The 18,264-nt window shown below is 43.9% G+C and overlaps 1 protein-coding gene and 1 long non-coding RNA gene across 8 annotated transcripts in view; one reads left to right on the forward strand and one right to left on the reverse strand.

Moving 5' to 3' along the window:
• The first annotated feature begins 12,457 nt into the window (after window positions 1-12,457).
• The window catches only part of Marchf8 (membrane associated ring-CH-type finger 8), an 89,626-nt gene continuing 83,819 nt past the window's right edge, over window positions 12,458-18,264 (forward strand). For 2 of the 7 annotated variants that reach the window (XM_013148588.3, XM_063233785.1), the window contains exons 1-2: window positions 12,458-12,813; window positions 12,956-13,079. The gene's annotated coding sequence lies outside the window, so the exon portion shown is untranslated. The remainder of the gene's footprint in view (window positions 12,814-12,955; window positions 13,080-18,264) is intronic. The other 5 variants (XM_013148583.3, XM_013148587.3, XM_063233788.1 and 2 more) reach the window with 4 other exon arrangements.
• Window positions 14,599-18,212, reverse strand: LOC134472427 (uncharacterized). The gene is made up of 3 exons (XR_010042236.1): window positions 18,072-18,212; window positions 16,988-17,143; window positions 14,599-14,794 (listed from the first exon to the last, which is right to left on the reverse strand). It is a non-coding gene; the product is annotated as an uncharacterized LOC134472427 (long non-coding RNA).

Here is an 18,264-nt window from a genome sequence, read left to right on the forward strand (position 1 = left end):
ACTGTCCAGTTGAGCTGTTGAGACCTAAGAGTGTCTGGGTCAGTTCACATAAACACAAAAAAATCCTGACAACCAGGGTGTAGAGGAATGGTGAAAAAGACATCTTTAAGGTCTAGGACTATGAAATGAGTGGTGGAGGAGGAATATGAGAGAGTATAGTGTAAGAGTTTGTCACCACTGGGTGAATTGGTGTAACAGTGTTGTTGATTACACTGAGGTCTTGAACCAGGTGATAGGAACTGTTAGATTTGAGTACTGGGAGAATGGGAGTGTTTTAGGATGAATGAGAAGGTTTGAGAAAACCATTGTCCAGAAGATGCTTGATTATAGGTTTGAGTGTCTGTTGATATTTGGGAGCTATATGGTATTGGGAAATGCAAGGAAAGATTGAATGATCTCTGAGACAGATTAATATAGGGGTAGCATGGGTAGCACTGGTGGGTTTGGAGGTATCCCAGACTACGGGATTGATAAGGGAAGGAGCAAGGGGAGGGGCTGGGTTGGTAGCAAACTGTGATGAAATTTAGAGGACAAGAGCTGCGGGGAGGAAGAAGGTAAAGGTGAAGTTAAGCTTTTGGAGACAATTCCTACCCAAAAGGAGTGTGGCACATGTTGGTATTACCAGAAAGCCATGGGTGAAGAAAAGAGTTTGGAAACAGCAGGGAATGAGTCTTGTTTGAAGAGGCTGTGTAAGGTTGGCCATCAACACCCACTATGGAGACTGTGGGTTTAATACAGCAACCTGAACTCAGGAAGAATATTGTACATGGCCACAGTGTCTACAGTACAGAGAGTGTCTTACCTGAGATCCCAGTGAGACTTGGGGCTCCAAGAAGGATACCTTAACGGGGCCATGAACCCTGAGCCCTGTCAATATTTTTCAGTGGCAAGTCCAAGTAGGTCAGCCAGCAACAGATTCAATGGTGATGAGAGCTCCTCTGGAGGCAAAGAATTGGAGGATGGCTTACCAGCTCTTTGGTAGCTAAGACAGTCGCTCTTTCCAGTGGTCCTTGATGTTACAGAAGGGGAAGGCTCCGGTGGAGGTAACAGATTGGGGCATTCTGTGGTCCAGTGTCCTTCTTTGCCTCACTTGAAGCATGCTCCTGGAGGGGCTCTGGCAGCTCCACCTTGCTTTGGTTTACCTGTCTCAGAAGCTCTAAGTGCCACTGCTAAGAGATTAGTTTGATATTTAGCAAATTTCTTTTTTGTATGTGTCTCTTGTTCATCTTTTTGTGTTTTATCTCTATGGCTGAAAACACAAAAGCTCACATAAGGAGGTCTCCCTATAGAGTTTGAGGGCCAAGCTCAGCCTTTCGTAGTTTTACCTGAATGTCAGGGGCAGACTGGGAAATAAAATAGAATTGATAACAATTGTCCCTTTATGGGAGTCTGGGTTTACATTAGTAAACTTAGAGTGTTCCTAAGACATATGAGGTACATCCACAGGGTTTTCGTTAGCCTCTTGGACCGGTTCTAAAAGCTTGTTATGGTTAGTATGGTTGTGAGCTGTTTTTTTGAGGCCTGCAATCATACATTCAATCATCTTATGGACTTTATATGTACCCTCTCTGTTCTCTGCACACCGCAGGTGACCCCAAGGCGCAGGCTCTGTACAGGTGGAATACCAAGGAAAGAGACAGCGAAGCGAGCTTCCGGGAGAACATGGCAGATAGATAACAGCAACTACCGGAGGCTCTCTGAAAGGCTCAGCTCAGAAATCAGGAATGATGCGGACTAAAGAGACATGAGCCTGTAGAGATATGCTCTGCTGACTCAGGAACGAACTGGGCTGAGAGAAACCAACTTGGAATGCAGTCCTGGCGCTAAAATAGGAACAGAAAAGCCTCTGCGTGGAGGCTGGACCCCGCGCCATTGGAAACCGCGATTTGGGTTTCCCGCCACGTGGCAGCTGGCTGCCTCCACAGCGGTTCGGCAAGGAGAGACGCGCAGAAGCTCTGGGAACAGGAGTCTGCGAACGGAGTCGAAAACAGGACGGACAGGACAAGGAGGCGTACACTGACTGGTGGCGAGGTGAGTGAGAGAAACTGACACTCTACCACAGTTTGACTCCAGCGGAGGACTTTCTGGGCTCGGGCAGTCCTGTAAGAGCAGGGCACGGTGGCGACTCCAGCCACACATTCCCCTCTCGGACGGGATTGGTGAAAAGTGCTTGGCCTGCGTGACGCTGCGGGCAGACTTGGTAGGCTGGCCTAACCCAGATCCCAGAGCCTGACAGTGGCCTGGAGGGGTGACTCCTGCGTAGGCTGCCTAGTCCGTAACTCCCTGGTGCGCAGTGGTGGGCGGGAACACCTAGCCAGCGCAATTTAATCAGGCTGTGGCTGACAGGCAGGGAAGTTGGGCCTCCTATGTAAGCTTGCATTTTATAAGGAACGGCGAAAATGGGGTAGGGAAGCAACAAGAAAGTCTCCTCGGCCCCCAATTCTGAGAAACAGGCAATAGCGGACACCGCACCAATAGACATTAAGTGCCATATAGAGAGCCTCATAGACCAATTCAGGAATGAAGTTATCAACGACCTGAAGCTAGAAGTATGCAGAATAGTTAGAGAAATGCTAAGCACCACCCAGGAAAAAACAGATGGTGGAATGGAAGAACAGAAAAAGAGGGGAGAATTGTTTGATGGAGAAAACAGAGAAAGCATAGAGTACGTGAAGCAGGTTCAAAGGGACTATCAAGAAATTAAGAAGTCTATCCAAGACTGGCATAACAGCTTGAAAGAAACTAAGGACAGACTATCTGAGCTGGAGGGCAGACTTGTAATATGGGAGAATGAAATGAAAAACTTCTTAAAAATAACAAAGAAACAAACAGCAATAATACAAAGACAAGAAGATGATAAGAGGAGCCATAACTTAAGGATTAAGAACATAAAAGAAGTAGGGACACAAACAAGTGAACTACAAAAGCTACTCACAGAAATAATCCAGGAGAATTTTCCTAATTTAGCAAAAGGTAAAGATACTCAGATGTACGAGGCATACAGGACCCCAGCTACCTACAACCCTAACAGAGAAACACCCAGGCATATAATAATAAAAATTCCAGAAATTCAATACAAGAACAGAATATTAAAAGCTGTAAGAGACAAGAAACAGACCATTTACAAGGGAACACCCATCAGAATTACAGCATATTTCTCTGCACAAACCATCAAATCACGAAGAGCATGGGGGGAAATAATTCAAGCTTTGAAAGATAATAATCTCCAGCCAAGATTGAGATATCCTGCACAACTGTCCCTGGAAATTGATGGAAAAACAAGGTGCTTTCAGGATAAAGAGGAACTGGGGGAATTTGCAACCACCAATTCAACCCTACAGAAAGTATTGCAGGATATTCTAAAAAAAGAAAAATACAAAGAACCCAGAAATAGTGGCGGGGAGGCCACAACGAATGGAGCAGGGAACAAAATGAAGAAGACAAACTGACAGCTACTGACAGAAAAAGAGCTCAATAGAAATGAGACAGAGAAGATTGGATGATAGGAACAGCTATTTTAGAGAAAATGATATCTTAATAGGTAATACTGATTTAGTATCATCTTGTTTTGAAGTCTCATCTAGCTTTTGTTCTTCTGTCTCCAATGGTCTAAACAGGTTGTATCTTATTGGATTTTATTATGTACGATAGTATAAGCAAAAACCTTTTAAAGACAAGGAGATTATACAGAAACCATTGTTCATTTTCTGTTAGTTGATTCTAAATACTCTGTAATGCTGTCATTCTCTTAAATGGTTTTACATTGTTTTGATATACTTAATGCTACAGTATATGAAGTTGTACTCAAGGACTTCAAGGAAAGAGTCAATATGGTAACTACTTTTAGGTCGAAATTATCTGGTGGTGAAACACTATTCTGCTTAAATGGTTATGTTTTGATCTGCGCTGTTTTGCTGTTATGCCCTCTTTTTTCTCAATCTCCACTCCATTATTTACTTTTTTATTTTTATCCGTTTAATTAAAGGGAAAAAATAGCAGGATATAATATAGTAACCCACTTTGACTTTCTATTTTCTCGATTTGAAGCCCTGTATTACTCTCACCATCTTGTTTTTGACTGATGTTCCCCTATTCTGTTTTGATGGATAGTATCAGGTTCGAAAGTTTAGGCATCAGCTGAGAAGATAATGAGATTCATTATAACGCCCATTCTCGTTGACTTTTATCTACTTTTGAAGACCTACAATGTCTCCAATGTTTTGGTTTTGTCGGTTTTGTTCTTTACTATTTTGTTCAATTGTATTATAACTAATGATATAGGCAATTCTATTAGAGATAGCGGGAGACATTATGGTAACCATTGTTGATCACCTGTATTATGTTTTTACATTATCTATTATGTCCACCCTTTTGACTTGACCGATTCTGTTCTGTTATGTCACATTTGGTTTTACTCTCTTCCAAAAAAGTAACAAGAATCATGGGAGCAATGAAACCCAAAATGTGTAATAGTGATTGTACAAAAGAGAGGAAAAGAAAGTGCTCTAAACGATATAACTGCATGTATATTTAAGTGTATAAGATAGAAAATGATATCACAGAGTTTTATTGGATCATTGAACAGAACTGTTTGCAGTATCATTGTTGGAATGTCCACTCTACAAGCTTTAATTTTGTGACTTGAACAATTATTTCTAAGATGGCAATATGTAATCCATTAACTAGTGATTTCCTACTGTGCATTTTTTTCTTCTGTAAATCTGTATCACTTGTACCCTTTCACTTTTTTTTTCCTTTTCTCCTTAAATAAAAAAAAAAAAAAAAAAAAAAAGGGAGAGACAGCGAAGCGCCCTCCTGTGTTTAGAGGCAGTTTCACAGCTGGTCTCAAAGACAGCAGAGGGATCCAAATCCAGGGGGCTCACACCTGAATTTTGTGCACCAGCGAGCGTTTTGTACACCAAGACACTGCAAGAACAGAGACATAAGCCAGCAACTGTCAGACACTAAAAAGATGGTGTGATATTGGCTGCCATCAAGTTTGACCATTAACTGACCAAGCTATCTGGCAGCAAAGATTGGCTTTTTGGGTTTTATGGTCTCTCTAAGACCAAGTGAGCCCAGTTTATGAACCAGCATCCAGAAGTGTGTCTTGAAGGACAGGAGAAAGTACTTCCCATAGTGACCAAATTAGAGGTGAGCCAGGAGCTATGGCTAAAATAGCCTGGATCATACTTTTTAAAAGTTGTCGTCACCCATTTTGAGCGTGTGACACAAAGAAGGCCCCAGTATCTGTTCTTGTTGGCCATCACCAAGAGCGCCACGGTGGTGGGGATGTTTCCAAAGGATGAGAGGGTAATAACCCTGCCTCAGGGCTTAAGGGCAAGCAGTCTTGCCCAAGGAGTGGAGGGTATTTTCCTCTGTCCAAAGGGATGTGCAGGAGGTTTCCCAAAATGAGCTCATGGATTTCTGAGACTGAGTGACTGAAAAACTGGGATAGGAAACCCCAAACTTAAGAGGTAGCTCACCTGTGAGGAATGAGGTAGATTGGTGTTGAATGGTGGCTGGCAATGGCAAATAGGCAAGTCCAGAAGAAAAGAAGGGTGGTTTGTAGATTAGGGGGGTGGGCTCTGGATAACCTCCAGGAGCCTGATCCAAGTCACAGCACCAAAATGTTAGGTTTTCCAGCACAGTAGAGAGGCATGAAAAGAAAAAAGACAGGGCTGGGGGTTTAGCTCAGAGGGACAAGTGCATGTCTGGCAAAGCATGAGGTTGTGCTTGATCCCTGGTACAAAAAAAAAAAAAATCTGTATGAAAAAGAGGCCTTTATTGAGGATGTGAAGAGGAGTGAACAAATCGTGGGGCTGGACTCCTCCAGCGGAAGACAAAGGGAGCTGGAGGTCATATGAGCTCTAGCCAGAAGCAGAGTTTGGGGCGGGCACTGATGACATGTGAGGAACTGATTGGACTTTTCTCCATGTATGCAGGAAAGGAAAGAGGACCATTCAGGGCTGAGGTGAGGAGGAAGTAGCCATCAAAGAGGTTGTTGTTTTTATTTTGGCCTTTTGCCATGTCAGACCTCCACCATAATATTCAGGAATTTATACTAGCTCTGAAGGCACACGCCTTTCAGAGACATGGTCCCCTTTAACTATTAGTACAGGTACTAATAGTTAAAAGTTAGGAAGTGCTAAAAAGCAAAACAAGACTTCCAATAATAATGAGATAGGTGGCAAGGACACAGGAGCAACATAAACTGCTCTGAGAGGGGGCTAGCAAATAAGTATTGTTATGGTTTATACCTTGTGTCAATTCAAGAAGTCTAGAAGTTTAATAAAGTGACTCAGTAGCTCTGCATCCTTTCTAGGCTTGTTCATTGTGTCAATCTGAGAAGGTCAGGAGTTTAACTGAGTGATTCAGCAGGGAGCCGGGTCATTAGTTTGCAACATCCTCAGCCTGTGCAAGAGAAGGGCAGGCTGGTTGTGTGACGGCTACACCCACCCCAGGGGAGCAGCCTGCATACAATAAAAGAGGAATGAGGAGGGACTGATTGCTTGTTCACCTGCAGCTTGGAAGTCATCTTCCGGCTTTTGGCATAGACCATTGGGCTTCCCCTCCTGGGACTCTTCAGTCTCCATCATAGATTCTTCAGTGTTCCATGGCGGATCATTGGCCTCCTGATACAAACTTGCATGGGACACTGCAGGCAGCTCCAGCTGTTTGGCTGGACCCTTCAGCCTCCAGTGTGTAGACATCCGCACACTCCCTCATCTGAATTTGTGGCTGACCACTGTAAGCCAATCATGTAATTTTGTATACATTTGTATATCTTACATTGCATTTGTTTCTCTAGTAAACCCTGACTGACACAAGTATTTAGTGAATTGCAAAGGTCTCTGCCAGAGACAGCAGCAAGTGCTAAAGAGAGAGATCAGGCAGCGGACATTGAGAAAAGGGCGGCGCCCAGGAAGTGATTTCAGGCAGCCTCTCAGAAAGAGGCAAAGTCACAGAGAAAGTGGGGAAATGGAGGAAAATATTCTGCTCTAGAGGAAAGCAGGGGGCAGCAGTAATCAGACTCAGGGCCTCAGGGTTGCTAGGCAGGTGTTAAACTGCTGAGCTACATCCCAGAACCTTTGACTTATGCTTTGAAAAGTAACTTTTGTGATTATGTAGAGAAGAAAAAAGATCTTGTAAGGAGCACAGAGGGTGAGGGAACAAAGACTGAAGCCAATGAAACAATAAACAGCACCGGCCAAATGTGTGTTTATTAGAATAACAAGCTCTTTTTGTATGTGACAGAAAGCATGGAAGCTCCTAGCTGTAGGTAGAGCTCTGAGGTCTGGAAAGCAAGATGTTTGATTTGTATTTTATTTCCTTTAAGGTCTCTTGTTTGGGTAAGGACCTATTTCTTTGCGTTTTATTAGGCCCTGATAATCCATTTTGATATGCTAATGCAAGCACTCAGGCCTGGATTTTTAGTCTGTTTAGGACCCGTACCTTACCTGTCAAACAATCCATCTCCCTCCTAGCTTCTAGGAGACACAGCATGTGTGCAGGAAATCAAGGGCTGCAGCTGGTGGCTAGCTGGGGAGCAAGACTCCCAGATTGATTTGCATCATTGTAACCTTAATTGCATAACTGCAATCCTGGAGATCCAAAGGCAAGTCTGGATGCACTTTTACTCTCCTCTTTTAAAACCACTGTAACCATCATGGCAAAATGAAACTTTAAAAGTTAAGCTTTATTTCATTAGAGACAAGTGGCTTCTCCAAACACCCTAAGGCTGAGGGAGTAAGTTGTCACCTCTTCTCTAATGCCCATTAGTGGACAGGAGATGAAGATGCTGCCCCAGAGGTTAAGGTCCAGGTTCCTTTCTCCAGGGAGGGAATGAAGCCCAAGTCTCCTGTGTGTGTTTGGGCAAGAGCAAATGGGAAGGAATGAGGGGCAGGTAAAACCATCAGCATCTCTCCTGAACTCCTTGTGCTCGCTTATTTCATCAAACCACAAATAAACAGAGCAGAAATCTCATGTTCATCCAAACAACTAATTTGCTAAGTTGCCTGTATGGGTGCTTCCTATCAAATAACAAAATTACACTGAATTTAATGGTATAGTTTGGCTTTATTTTATTTGTTTTCTGAGACTGGTTCTAGAACTTGTGGTTAATTCATGGTCCAACAGTGGAATTATGGGTATGACTGCTACATCTACCTAGCTCTATATACATTATAGGAACAGAAAGAGTCTTCTGTCTGTGCTTCTCCTTTTTTTCTCTTGTTGCTTTTGCTGTTTTCTGTTGCAGTGAACTATTGTTCTCTGCCATGTGCCACTTTGCCTCGGAGTCAGCTGAGTGTGGACTGAAACCTCCACAAACTGTGAGCTAAATAAACCTTTCCTCCTTTAACTTTGAGTGTCAGGTATTTTGTCCTAGCAACAACAATAACAACAACAAAAAAAAGTAACTAAGACAGTAGGTAAATAACTAAACAGAAAATCTTAATTCCCATATCTTTTGTGGTCCTATTACCCTGTTCTTGGTTACACAAAAAGGAAATGTAACTGCTTCCTGTTACCATCTAATAGAGACCATCAGACCTTTAACCTTTGCATTTTATCTTTATTACTATCCTCAGTGTCTCATGATTCCTCTATGCTGCCATATCCAAAGGTTGATTTTCAGTTCACTTAACCTCACAGTAGCAAACAATGCACTGAGGTATTTTCTCCTTTTCTGAACTATTTTTTCCACTTAGCTTTTGGGGCTTCCCTCTTTTGGTTCCTCTATCTCTGGATTCTCCTTCTAAGTTTCTCTTGATAGTGGCATCCTTATTTCTTCAGGGCCATATAATTACCCTTTGGCTCTTGTTGTAATTATGCAATTAATTTCCTCATTCAGCAACTATCAGTGATTCTAAAACTGTAAGCCACAGTTGTTACTGGTTAAAATTCAATTGAATCGGGAGCAAAAATTTTAAATAAATAAATAAAAGACAAAAAACCTGAATCTTATATGGTAAGGGTAAGTTTCTTTCTGGAAACTTCTAACTGTATACATGTCTTTGGTCAGTATGTAAAATGTATTTTGTATCTTAGGTTGCAACCTGTGCAATCTCATTCTACCCTGAGGTTTAAATGCCATCAATGTAACTTATTTATGTACATTTCTACCCCAAACTTCAGTTGTTTCTAGCCACCTGCTACCTGTACAGATCTGTATGAATTGCCAAGTAGCATTTCCAATTTAACACGTCCTAAATAAAATTCTTCAGCTTGTCCTCTCACCCCTCACTGGCTTGGTATGGCATGCATTCTTTAGGTTGCACAGGTGCCAGACTTTGGAATCAACCTTAACTGTGTCCTTTCCCATCTACATCTAAGCTGCAAATCCTATTGGTTCTACTTTTTGAAGTATACCAAACACTATTTTGCATAGGAGGGCCAGAACAAAGAAAGCATAAATAAAAAAGACAATGAAGACATAGCTTCAGAGTTATTGATTAAAGGAAAAGACATTTAGGCTATACTGTGGTTTGGCTAGGTGTTCTGCAAAGGGCTATGTGTCAAAGTTTTGGTTTGTGGGTTGCACTGTTGGAAGATGTGGGAATTAAGAGGTGGAGCCTTTAGGCACTCTCTAAATACTTGGAGGCTACCCCTGAAGAGTAGTGGCAGTCCTACCCTTTACTCTTTTTTTTTTTTTTTTTTTGGTATCAGATTCCAAACTCACAACCTCGCATTTGCCAGGTAAGCACTGTGCCCTGGCCTTCCATCCACTCTTGAGCTCCTGATGAAGATGGTTTTGCTGTGCCACGTCCCCCACTGTGATGAGTGGCCACATCAGAAGGCCAAGGCTTCCTCCTACTTCTTTATCCTGGAGCAGACTTCTACAGCTATGAACCAAATAAAGCTTTTCTCTTGAAAAATTAATTATCTCAGTCTTTTGTTATGGTGACAGAAAGCTGAGTAATGCAAACTTGGAGTCAGGAAACTTGAATTCAGGCCTGGTTCTACCACATCATGACCGTGCAACACCTTAGTAGGTTATTAATCATCTCTTTCTTTGTAAACTTTTCATTATTATGTGCATTAGCTTAGTAGAGATACTGCTCATTGTGTTACATGAGGTGCTATTATTATAGGCTTACATACATTTGTCACACACAGCAATAATTTTGTTTGCAATGAAACCATAAATAAAAAGCTAGATCATGCTTTATACATTTAACTATTGGTGTAGAGCTGGATATGACAGTTCTTAGGTAATACTTGTTGCTTGATTAAAGCCTGATTTCTGGAATAATAGCTCATTTTCCAGATGCCCTAGAAAGAGTGGGCAATTTCTGTGTGTTGCAAAGACTATGAAGAACGCATATTAGAGTCTTCAATAGCACATACAGAAAAGGTGTGGAACTACTCTCTTGCCCCAGAGAGCACCTAGTCACTTATGAGAGATCCTTTTCCTGCAAGCCTTGCTTTCAAAGTGCAAAGGCTTCTTCCCATTTGTACTTTGTTCCTATGATGGTGATTGCTTCCTCAACTGTGGGTGGGGTGGTGTGCATCTGAACCCAGGATCTGACACACTGAGTCATCAGTCCCCTTTCCTCTGGACTCAACTCGTACACACTAACAGCCTCTTGCTGGAAGGGTGCAAGGAGAACAATCACTGCGTGCTATGTGTGCTGGGTATTTTAAAGCACCACGCAGACATCATCTCTGGAAGGCTTGATACAGACATGACTCTCCCAGTACCCAACCTGTCTGGCAGCAAAGGCACTGCTCCTCAACTCAGCAAACACAAAATGAGACAGAGCAGGGAATCTTCAAAGACCCAGATGTTTAAAGACACCCACGAATTCAAGTCAGACGCCTCAAACACTTTGCCCACTGAGGCACAAAGCACCTGAAGAATTTTGCAAGCTGACATTTATGAAGATCTTACTGCCTTATGACCCTTGCCTTCTTTCAAGCCCTATATGAAGGGCCTTCTTCTCTTTGGCCTTCTTTTTGTCCTCTGTCTGTCACTACTTCATGCCATTTTACCTTTACACAAACTCAGCTGGTTTCTGCATCACGCCATTCCTTACAGTCTCCTTTCACCTCATCACCATTATGATTTATAACTAGATTCCCCCCTCCCAAGCCTGGAGTGTGTATGTGGTGGAGGGCTTGTGGACAGGGACTGGATTATGCTGGTTTACAGCTGACTTGCTGTTAGAAGGTGAGGATTGCTGCGAAGAGACAAGTCACATGGGACATGGCCTGGAAGGGTTTATCTGCTTTGCTGATCTGTCCCCATGCCGAGAGCAACTACTCCTCTGCTAGGCCACTCTGCCATGCTACCCTGCCTTGAAGACAATGGACTAGAGACTGAAACCTCTTAAACTATGAGCCAAAATAAATCTCTTCTCCTTTAGGTTGTGGGTGTTGGGCACTGTGTCTCAGTGATCAGGAACGTGACCAAGACAACCTCTCTGTTCAGTAGACAGCGCCTTTCTTTTAGATAGATGAAGAGAGGTTCAGAAGTATTAGGGAGCTGCCTAGATAGTCACGGCATAGCTAGGACTTCCCCTAGCTTTGTCTGCATGCTCCTCAGCCCTACTGCATGACTGACAGATGCTCCTGGGACTAGGCAGGCGCTGCCATTTCCTGGGGAAGGATGGCTGCACCATCCATCAGCCAACAGGCCCTTGACTCTCACGCACGGCCTAGATATATGGTAGACCAGAAAGGTAACTGCTTCCGCCTCTCGCACACCCTGTAAGCAAGGGTGTAGCAACTGGCCTTGTAACTACTGGTGAAAATTCATCCTCACACTTTCTGAGTGTGTCACAGGAATGCAGAAGGTATTTTGACCTTTCCCTATTGATCTGGAGGCTATTTCCAACCCACCATTTTGACCCTTATAATTTGTTCTTTATTCAGCCAAATATGTAGTCATAGGTGTCCAGAGGAACCTCAGAAGCCGCACAACAGATCACTTCTAGATGACAAAACAGTTCTGAAATATTTGCAGGGATTGCTTTATTCACTCAGCAACTTGCTAAGAAATGATAGATATTTTGTTTTTTATGTAATTCGGGTGGAAGAAAACTGGCTGTGGCTAACACTTCCATAAAGTTTGATCTAGAATTACGGGAGTTGGTAGAAATAGTCACGAAAAAGCGATACAATCTGGAAAGCTTGACGTGGACAGAAGCTAAAATCAAGCAGGGATCTGGACATATCCGAATTTATATATTCGAAGATTACGCTCCATGAAGACTAAATCTAATTTAAAATAGACATTGTAAGTCTCATACGTCTCCCAAGCATCCCTCTTTCGGCTGGTAGGGGTGGGGGGTGGGCGCCAGCGCGACGGCCCCTTTAGGAGCTCGGCGCCGCCTCCAGAGTCGCCCGCAGCGTCTCAGCTCCCAGGCCTCTCTCGCTCAGTCTGCGCCGCCGTCGCTGTGGCAACGCCTCACAGGCCCCGCCCCGCTCGACCACGTGACGCGCACGTCACGTGACAAGCCTGGGGGTCGGGCCTCGGCGGAGCCGCGGCGTCAGCGCGCGGTGAGAGCTCCGGGGCCCAGTGGCGCTATCTACGAGCTGGGCGCCCGCCGGAGGCCCCTCCTGCGGCTCGGCCGCGTCCTCTCGCCCCGCCGAGTCCCGGGCCAGCTCTGCGCCTGCCACAGGTGGCCGGCGGGGCGGAGGGTGGCGACCCGCGTGGAGGGGCCCTACTGGGGTGCGGGGCGCGAGAGTGGCCTGGAGGGGGTGCGGCCGGCCGGATCCCTGGCGACTCCGGGCTGTTCTGTGGCCCGCTCCCTGCAACCGGAGGTCTCTGAGGAGCTGCGGACGCCGGCGCTGCGAGGCCAGGCGGAGGTGGGTTTGTTGTCTCTCAATGGCTCACTTAGTTTTGCGTTTAAATCTTTACCTGAGACGGGCTGGGTTCTCTTTCATGTAGGTCAAGCTGTTAAAGAGAAACTTATTAGTGACTTACCTTTTTGTTTTCGTGTTTCTTTAGTGCAGCGAAACACCACTATTGCAGAGCTGTATTGGAAAAGCAGTTTGCAGAAAAGATGAAAACGAAACCTTTTTCTGCACCCAATCCCCAGTGGCTATAGGTGCACAGAGGCTGCCTTTTTTGGGTGTGTATTAATTGCATGGAATTTTAAGATGAATCTCTGCGCGTGTGGAGTTTTGGTTTTTTTCAGATTTTGATTGTATGCTGTGCAGTTAGGCAATTAGTATATATTGGAAGAAGGCCCAGCATTTCCCATAAAGCCTTTTCTTGTATTGCAGTCCCAGAGGAAGCGACTGTGTCTTTTATACAGCAAGACAGCCCGTTACTGCTTTTCCTGCTCAGACAGACTGGGAGCAATGGATTTATTTTGAAGCCAGGAGAGTGGATTAGGATAGATCCTGTGTAAAACGCGAAAGCTGAAAGAGGATATGAACCAAATCGTTAGATTCATGGACTGATGTGAAAATGCGCTGTTAGTAAATTGTGAAACCCTGGAGGAAGAGAAATTGGGTATTTGGGAGAACCGCGTTTAGGGGAAAATCTGCCGCTTTCATACAGTGAGTGAACATGCAGACAGTGGGAGGTGGTGGTGTGCAGGCAGAAGCAGTTACCAAGCTTTTTTAAAACTTAAGAGCAGTGCTAATGTGTTGTCTGGGATGCTACAGTTGAGTGAAAATTTACTGGAGTCGAAATTCCATGTTAAAAGTTGGAAACCTTACCCTTTCACAGAGTTTCTGTTTGGTGCTTCTGCGCTAAACAGGATTTGAGGGTTTCATTTGAATGGACCTTCAGATGACAGCATAGTGGAATATGTGTTCTGTTTTCTAGGAAAACGCACCCCTTTGCACTTCGATTTAACCTTAGGCAAGCTGCTTCTTCTGTTCTCAGTTTCTGATACAAAGTGTGGAAATTGGATTGATTACGACTCTCTTTTGGCTGTGGCTAGGGTTGCCAGATAAAATACAGGATGCTGAGCTGCATATGAATTTTAGATAACCACTGAGTATGTTTTTAATATAAATATTAAATATTATTTGATTTATCTGCAAGTCAAATAACTGGGTTTTGCCTTTTTCATTTTTATTGGTTTCGAGGATCAAACTCACGACCGCCTGCTTGCAAGGCAGGTGCTTAATGCTGCTGAGCTAAATCCCCAGCCCCCCGGGTTTTGTCTTTTTAAAAAAGACAGGGCCTCTCTCAGACTGAGCGTTTACCTCTGAACGATGTCCTTACCCTCTGCTTCTGCGTATTTTTGAATGTTTTATAAATGGCATGAGGCCATGTGGATTTTTACTGTGATTCTTTTCATTTGCAGTTAGGTGACTTAAGTTTCGCCCACTTTTTTTTGACATCAGGCGTGATGGTGCTTGCCTGTAGTCCCAGCACTTGGGAGGCTGCGGCAGAAAGATCTCTGAAAGTGCTCCAGGCCAACCTGAACAACTTAGTGAGACCCTGCCTCAAGAAAATGAAAATTAAAAAACAAACAAAAATTTTTGGCAATGTCTGGCAGCCCTAGCTCCAACATTTTTGTTTTTCTAGCACCGGGAAGAAATTAACTGAAAGCATAGACAGGAATGGATTAATTGAACTGTCAAGAATCCCTATTTGGGGCTGGGGATGTAGCTCAGTGACTTAGAGAATACTTAGCGTATATGAGGCTTTGGATTCAGTCTTAGCACCAAAAACCCCGAGACAAAAAGTGAAGAAGCACTGTTTATTGTCAGTGGTAGTTTCTAGTTCTTGAGGGACATCGCTTTGTCCCTGTGTTAGCTGTCCACTTTCTTCCATAACCACGTCATGTTTAGGTGTATACTCCTGGCGGAAAACGGTTTAAAAGATCTGAAAGGAAAGGCAAAGTTCAGTCATTAAAAGAATGAAAAAAAGGGCAAGCTGATGCAATGAGTGTTAGGGCAATTCAGTTTACCAAAAAGGAAATAAAAATTGTGCTTCTGAAAATAACATAAATTTGAGCCTTAAAAAAATGGCATAGTACTATTTTTTTTCCTATTAAAAAATTCTTTCTAACCCTATCTGTTCCTCAGTTATGTGACTGACTTGAAGGCATTTTCTAAAGTGATGTGCTGTTCGGATGATAAGCAGCCTTTGAAAAGTGCTTATCTTTTTGATTTTGATCTCTGAATATGGAAGGTGACCTTTGGCAGCCTGATTATTGTTTTTACTGTAGTGAGTATCACTGGAGATTATTTTTCAAAAACTACTGTTGATTTTTTGGGGGGTGGGTACTAGGGACTGAACTCACGACCTCGCACTTGTAGGACTACAGTTGTTATAATTCTCTTTTTTTTTTTTAAAACTTTTTATCGGTACCAGGGATCGAACTCACGACCACCTGCTTGCAAGGCAGGTGCTTATGCTGTTGAGCTAAATCCCCAGCCCCAGGACTACAATTTTTAATTCGTCATGTATTTTAGTTTTCTGTTTTGTTTCTGACACATGCTCTTGCTGTGTTGCCCAGGCTGGCCTTAAGCTCCTGGAACTCAAGCCATCCTCAGCCTCCCAAGTAATGAGATTATAAGGCATGTAGGACCATGCCCTGCTGTCAGGTTTTTAAAAAAGTAGGTCAGATCTAATTTCACATATTTAGAATGCCTAGATTTTCTAATTGATTTCTTCTTTCCATAGTTAGCGGGAAACTCGGTACCTGTAGCGAGCCAGGCTGATGCGAGGATGGCCTGGCTCTCCCTGTGCATGTCTGCGGTAGAGGGGTAGGTTGGTGTTATCTGGGGACAGTCAGTGTGAGGAGAGCCTCGAAGTGAACTGAGGAGGTGGCACTGGTGGGAGGATGAGTAGCCCTCAGGTTGGTAGTTGAATGACACAGGTGTTGGAGGAGGTGTAGGATGGAAGGGGGACCAGGAAGACAGTGAGCAGGATAGACAGGAGGAAAGAAGCAGATGGGAGCAGGAAGCTAAAATCATTGGTGATATTTTTCTGCGTGGTTCACCTTGATGTTCAACACTGCCTTTTCCATGTTGGGATCGGACTGCTTTTGTGTCTTTCTGAATATGCAAAACCTCAGTTGTCAGTGAGACTTTGAGAACATATTTACAGGACTTGTTACATATAGAAAAATACGCATTCCACAACCAGAATGTGGACTGCCTCCTGTGCCCTTCCTTTTTCTTAGAAGTGGCCACAGTACTGTGTTCTGTGCCTGTGATTGCTTTGCTTTGCTTGGTAGTATTTTTATAGGGACAGCCCTCTGAAGCACTATTTGCTTTTGCATATATTTTCTTTTATGTTTTAGAGCTAGGAGTTGAACCCAGGGCCTCTCTCAGACTGAGCGTTTACCTCTGAACGATGTCCTTACCCTCTGCTTCTGCGTATTTTTGAATGTTTTATAAATGGCATGAGGCCATGTGGATTTTTACTGTGATTCTTTTCATTTACAGTTAGGTGACTTAAGTTTTGCCCACTTTTTTTTTTTTTTTTTTACCCAAATCTAAGAGCTTTTCTGGAGTATACCTCTGAATGCAGCTGTTGCTTATAGAGTGTGAATGTTGGTAATGTTGCTGAATGGCTTTCCGGTGTTGTTACACTGGTTTGCTCTCCCACCAGCAGTGTTGGGGAAAATCACGTGTCTAATAAAGTTCAGCATCCAAAGTGTGTGAAGAACTCTTAAACCTAGATAATACAAAGCCATAACTCAAAATAAAAGTGGTCGAAGGACTTGAATGTGGATTTCTTCAGACAAGATTTTTACACGGCCAATAAAGAAGATGCTCTACATGCTGAGTCATCAGGGAAATGCAAATCGAAATTAGAATGAAAAACATCACAACCAATAGGATGACTGCTAACGGAGAGTACCAACAAGTGTTGGTGAGGTGGTAGGAAACTGGAATCTTCCTCCGTGGTTGGAAGGTTGCACAGTAGTGTAGCTGCTTGAGCTATAACAGCCTACCACTTTCTCAGGGGGCTGATGCTGGGATTGCCACACGGCAGAGTGGTGCCACTCCTGGGTGTGTGCCCAAGGAAAGGAAAATATCTTCACGCCAGAACCGATACACGTACCAAGCAATGTTCAGAACAGCCACAAAACAGAAACAACTTGCAAGTACCAGCTGATGAGAAGTTGACTAAGGTGTTGGCCTTCGGTAGAGTGGAATGGTATTCAGGCATGAAAAGAGCAGAGCACTCCCTGGTACTGCAGATGGACTTGAAAGTGTTCTGCAAAGTGATAAAAGATAGGCACAAAAGGTCACACTGCGAGTGACTAAAAAGGGTTACGCTCATACATTATTTGAATTACTTTATCAGTCAACATGTCTTGGCATAAGAAAAGAAGTTACTACAGTGTGTCCTTGTTTTTCCTGATTATACAGTAGGTTGGTTTTCCAGATATTTTATCTTTTAGGTATTGAAAAGAGAGACACTATAGTATTTATAAAAACCACCCCCACCTGGCCTGGTAGCACCATGTTTGGAGTGCTGAGCTGCGCCCCTGCCTTTTTATCCGAGTGTTTTCTGTGAAAGCCATACCTAACTTTCTGAGTCCTGGTGCGGATTAAACTTCCTCCTTCCATGCAGACCCGTTATGTAAGTGCTGCACGTGTAACTTCCTGTAGCGTTGGATGTGTGCAGTATTTGTGTGGCTCAGGACTGCAGGCATCAGCCACAGGTGCCCACTGACTGAGGACTCGATGTGCCTTGTCCCTGTTCTGTGCACTGGCTGCAGTTTGTCAGGGTTTCATTATTGTACGTCTTATATTATGTGACTGTTCGTCTGTGATTGTCCCTTGTCCTCTGATGATGGGGTGTCACTTTTGTTTTTCATTCATGAGCTGTGGAGATGGGAATGCAAGTGATTCCCTGGGTGGATAGGTGGAGCTCTAGCTGCTGGGTTGTAGGGTGATGGCATTTCTTAAACTTTCCTGCTATGTGTCTGTCTGTCTCTCTGTCTGTTTCTCTCTCTCTTTAAGTGGAGACTTGCTGTTGTCTAGGCTGGCCCTGAACTCCTGGGCTAAAGCAGGTTTCCCACCTCAGCCTCTCACCTAGCTACGGGACTACCGTGTGAGTCACTGTGTCCTGCTCTAGCTATATGTTGCTGTGTGAGAAATTACAAGAAGTCGCAAGCCTTGCACGGTAGATTTATTACCTTGTGCTTCTGCGGGGTGGGAGTGTGGGAGGCTTGGCTGGGCTGTCTGCCCTGCCCGAGTCCAGGCTGAAGTCAGGCTCTTGGCAGGACTGCCTTCTTTGGTGGAGCCCTGCAGGTGAACCCCTCCTGGTTCATTTAGGTGGTGGCAGAGCCTGTTCCACGCGTCACAGGACCGGGGCCTGTGGTCATGCTG

This window comes from Cavia porcellus, unplaced genomic scaffold, assembly GCF_034190915.1.
Source record: "Cavia porcellus strain 051 isolate PalLab524CR breed Dunkin Hartley unplaced genomic scaffold, mCavPor4.1 scaffold_23, whole genome shotgun sequence".
In the NCBI taxonomy this organism is placed as follows: Eukaryota; Metazoa; Chordata; class Mammalia; order Rodentia; family Caviidae; genus Cavia; species Cavia porcellus.